Genomic DNA, 5,302 nt, shown 5'->3' with positions numbered 1-5,302 from the left:
GTATGTGAATGTGTGTGGGTTTGTGTGTGTCTGAGAGATCATAGTGAAGATACACTATGATCAAATTAGATCACATCAACTTTTTTAAAGGAAAACATTTAATTGTGGGTGATTTACAGTTTCAGAGGTTTAGTCCATCATATTTTGGTTAGACATGGCAGCATGCAGGCAGACATGATGCTGGAGCAGGAGCTGAGATGTCTACATTTCTACATCTTGATCTGAAGCTAACAGGAAGTGAACAGTGACACTGGGCATAGCTTGAGCATAAAAGACCTCAAAGCCCACCCCTATAGTGACCCTTCCTCCAACAAAGCCACAGTCACTCCAAAAAAGGCTACACTTCTCAATAGTTCCACTCCATATAGATAGATAGATAGATAGATAGATAGATAGATAGATAGATAGATAGATAGATAGATAGATTCTCTATATGTATATATATACATGTATATATGTGTACATATATACATGTATATATATGTATATATATATAGAGAGAGAGAGATTCATTCTATATGTTCTGTTACTCTAGAGAACTTTGAATCTTTGAATAGTACACAATGCAGGATCATTTCAGTAGTTCTCAGAGTAGTCATGTGGCCAGAGATTATGGCCTTTTACTGTATGTTTGTTCATATCCTTCTTTGCTCTGCCAATTGATGTCACTCATGGTTCTCCATAGATATCACTTCACAGAACTTCCCTGGCCCTTTTATTTAAAATATTATCTCTCCTGTACACTTTCTGTACTTTAATTTTTCATGAGTTTATATCCTCTGGACTTTCCTTTCCCTAGAATAAGTATTATTATTTTCCATGATTGACAAAAAAATCCTTTTGTCTTGAACACTCATTATTTGTAATCAATATTACTCCTAAATATTTTATAATGAATGGATGAAAATCCAGTTATACTGTATTCTTATAGAAACGGAAGTCTGTGCTCATTTCAGCAGCATATGTTCTAAAATTAGAAAGCCAGAGAGATTAGCATGGCCCCTGTACAAGGATGACTCACAAATTGGACTTATTAGAAGCCCTACTCTGGTAGATATGGTATACCACATTACCCCTAAAAGTCACACTTCACTCCAAGTACTTGGCAAATAATATTAGGAGGTCAGTTTGGGGGAAGTAGTCTAGGTGTCCTGTTCATTCAGGTATTGCATAGGACAGAGGAGGGACTAACAGAAGGAACTGGAGATAAGCATATGCTGGCTCTTCAATCAGTCATTGGAAATGGGTTTGCTCCTCTGTAAGGTCCCATTCCTCTTTGTTTTCCAACACAAGAAAAGAAAAAAATGAAAATAAAGTGGAAAACTGAGGAAATGGGGAAAAGGAAAGAATCAAGAAATTATATTTTAATTAGGCCACAATGTAAATACAGTCAAGTCCTATTTAGAGTTAGCCTGGTGAACCATCCTACATTTAACACTACTGACATCCCTCTATTGTCTTATAGATACGGTACCAAAAAAAATGTCTCCTCCAATTCAATTTTCTCTTTAAATAGCCAGAGAAACTTTAATATCACTCCTACACTTTTCAGAATAATTTCAACTGTGGATAAATCTCACTAGTGCCATAGATGTCAATATTACTAAATTTTATTGGAGTCAATGATGTTTCTTTTGAAAGGTAAAGGGATATTTGTGAATATAAACACACACACATACATATACATGCAGAAATATATGCATGCATATGCACATTCATATGTATATACATATATATGCAAATACACATCTAATTTTGATATAATACAGTTTTTGAGCAGGTTTTAATTCAGATTTATATATTTTTATAAATGTACTTTTCTACAAATTCTATCTTTTCCAACGTCATTGAGATGAGATATAATCAATGTACAATAAGCTGAATATTTTTAAAATATGCAATTTTCTCCATATTGATGTACAGATAGCTCATAAAACCATTGCCAGGAAGAAAATAAAAATTTTTATTATCCACCAAAGTATGTCTATAACAATTTTTATCCAATTCTAGATAAACACTAATCTGCCTTATGTAACCAGTTTGCTTCTAAAGAAATTTATATAAAAGGAATAAGATATGTGCTTTTTTGTGCAACTTATTTGCCTTCATATCTTGAACAGGCATACAAAGATAGGAAAAGCTCAATTTTTAAAAGAACAAAATTAACTTGCAGGAACTATTCATGAGAATTCCAGGCATCAGCATTACCAAAAAAAAAAAAAACAAGGCAAAGACTTTAAAGGCATAGTGTAAATATGCCCAAGAACACGTGAACAAAGTAGCTGAAGCTGGGTCTGTGGCCAGGCTGTAACCCTAGGATTGATGCAGCTGAGACAAGATAATCATCACACATTTGAGGCCAATACATAGAGAGGTTCCAGAAATAAGCAGGAAAATACATTAAAGAGAGAAAAGGAACCAAACAAAGTGTTATAGGTATACTATGAATAGAGAAGATAGTTAACTAAGAATCAAGTTGCAACTATAACATTAAGAAGTACACTTACAGTCATAATATAATCAATAAAACTCAAAACTAAGACTTTAACAAGTAGAGAAAACATTCAGCAGTTGGAAAGGAAATTTAGTATTTTGAGTCTGATCTATAAAAATGAAGGAAGCAGTTTGATATTTCCTAGAAAACATATAACATGCCACCAAGTGTACCAACGTTTGAACTGTGGGTGTCCCAAGAGGAGAAGAGACAAAGAATGGAACAGGAATGTAATATGAGACTGCTTGTTCCTGGCTGCCTAGACTCCCAAAATAACCACAAAGAAACTGTATGAATTACAACACTCATTGGCCTATTAGCTTATGCATATTTCTAGCTCACTCTTATCTATTAAATTAACCAATTTCTATCATTTTGTATTTTACCACGAGGGTCGTGGTGCACCTGCAAGGTTTCAGCATGTCTGTCTCTGATGGCGGCTCCATGGCTTCTCTCTGACTCTGCCTCCTTTTCTCCCAGTATTCAGTTTAGTTTTCCTCATCTACCTCTACTCTATCCTATTACAGGCCAAGGCAGTTTTCTTTATTCATTAACCAATAAAAGCAAACACATATATAGAAGGACCTCCCACACCACAGGAAGGATTATTTGAAAAAATAAAGGTTAAATGCCTCCTACACACAGAGACACACACATACACACACGTATATACACATGCACATGTACATACACATTAGCATTTACATATCCAAGAATTTAATCTAAAAATCTCAATCAGCTTCAGAAAGGATAAGCTGAAAAGGACACACATTTATTGTATGATAAACTAAAGGCACTAAAAGAAAAATAGCTTGTCAAAAGGGAGACTTTCAGGTTTACATCAGAATCAATGGAGAACAGAAGACAGTGGGTTAACAAATTTCACATTATAAATGTTGGAAAAAAGAAAACTATCAACAAGTAAGCTTATGGCACAACAAAATTGATTCAGAAATAAGGATATAGTAACACATTACCAAATTTAAAAAACTGTGGAAATTAATTCACCCAAGTTTTTAAAAATTAAGACAAAATGGCAAATGTAATTTAGTGAATTTTTAAAAGTTAGAATTTCTGTATGTCAAAGACTGTGTTTGAGAAAGTGAAAAGATAACTTCAGAATGGGAACAGTATGATGTGGGAGTGTCATATATCCGTTGCATTCATTGGTTAATTAATAAAGTAACTGCTTGGCCTGATAGGTTAGAACATTGGTGGGTGGAGTAAACAGAACAGAATGCTGGGAGGAAGAGGAAGTGAGCTCAGACGCCATAGCTCTCCTCTCTGAGGCAGATGCAATGAAGCTTGAACCAAGATGGATGTAGGCTAGAATCTCCTTGTAAGTCACCACCTCGTGGTGCTACACACACTAATAGAAATGGGCCATGTAGTGTTTATATGAATACAGTTTGTGTGTTGTTATTTTGGGGCATAAGCTAGCCTGGCAGCCAGGAACTGGGTGGCAGGAACACAGCCTGCAGTTCCTTCTACAACAGTATCTGCAAATTGCATGGAATTAGGGTCTGTTGTCCATCATTTATTACATCTAATATTAAACTCTTATAATTCAGCAGAAAGAAAACATGCTTCACAAACTGGCAGAAGTTCACATCTGATTTTTTAAATCAAATATGAAAATGGCCATTAAACCCATGAAAGGGGATTGAGATTATTAAATATATGGGGCATGCAAATAAAAGTCTCAATGAAACCTTATCCACACCATGAGAACAATGTTTCCAACATACAGAGAACATGACATGGTATTGTGGAGAACCTAGAAGACTAGAAATATGTACACCAAAGCTTAATGTGATGGAGAAGTGTTTGGCACTTACAGGAAAAGCTAAAACAGAAATACTACCCAACTCAGTCATTGTACTTCTTAAAATTTAACTAAATTTAACTAAAAGGTTGGGAGTAGGTAGTTTATCAAAAACGTTGCATGCCAGTATTCACTGAAACATTATCCACAGCAAACAAATAAGTATTTATTAGTGGAGTATATATGGAATCTGGGTACATGTTGAAATAAAATGAACTTTCCATCAATACTTAGTTTGAAATATGCTTTACAAATTTCATATATTCATGAAATATAGGCTCATTCAATTCCCAGCCACCCTGACCCAAATAATCACACAGAAACTATATTAATTACAACACTATTTGGCCAATAGCTTAAGTGTATTCCTAGCTAGCCCTTCCATCTTAAATTAACCCATTTCTATTAAACTGTGTATCACCTCGAGGCTGAGGCCTACTGGTAAAGTTCTGGCAACTGTCTCCTTTGGAAGCTACATGGCATCTCTCTGACTCTGCCTACTCTTTCTATATATCTTCCAGATTGTCTATATTCAGCTCTTCTATAGGGCAAAGCAGTTTCTTTATTAACCAATGGTAATAAAACTTATTCATAACATGCAGAGGGAACTCCACATCAATGAAATATTTAAAATGTACAGATTATAGACACAAAAATGAAAAGACTACAGGAAAATGAGATGATGAATATTTAGAGTTCTTGTTTAATGGTTTCAAACTTCTTGTTTGGAATGAGGAAAAGATTTCAGTAACAGATAGTGGTGATGGCTACAACATGTCAAGACTATAATAAGTAACACTGAGCTAAACATGTTAAAAGTTTAAAGAATTAAATTTTGCTATATTTGGCCATTAAATATAAATATAAATCAATATCATTAAAGCCAGTATTTTACATACATGATCATTATTCTGAGTCATTTTTTATAAAATGTTTATTCAGGATCAGAACAATATTTTAATCAAAATGTCATTGAAATCAAA

At 34.2% G+C, this 5,302-nt stretch overlaps 1 non-coding gene across 1 annotated transcript; it reads left to right on the top strand.

Moving 5' to 3' along the window:
* The first annotated feature begins 943 nt into the window (after positions 1–943).
* On the top strand, positions 944–1,049 carry LOC113455675. The gene has a single exon (XR_003376667.1). It is a non-coding gene; the product is annotated as a U6 spliceosomal RNA (small nuclear RNA).
* Positions 1,050–5,302: the final 4,253 nt, after the last annotated feature.

The sequence above is a fragment of the Microtus ochrogaster genome, unplaced genomic scaffold (assembly GCF_000317375.1).
Source record: "Microtus ochrogaster isolate Prairie Vole_2 unplaced genomic scaffold, MicOch1.0 UNK84, whole genome shotgun sequence".
NCBI classification, from domain to species: domain Eukaryota; kingdom Metazoa; phylum Chordata; class Mammalia; order Rodentia; family Cricetidae; genus Microtus; species Microtus ochrogaster.
Note: the sequence above shows the minus strand (reverse complement) of the source record. Positions and strands in the feature narration are given on the sequence as shown.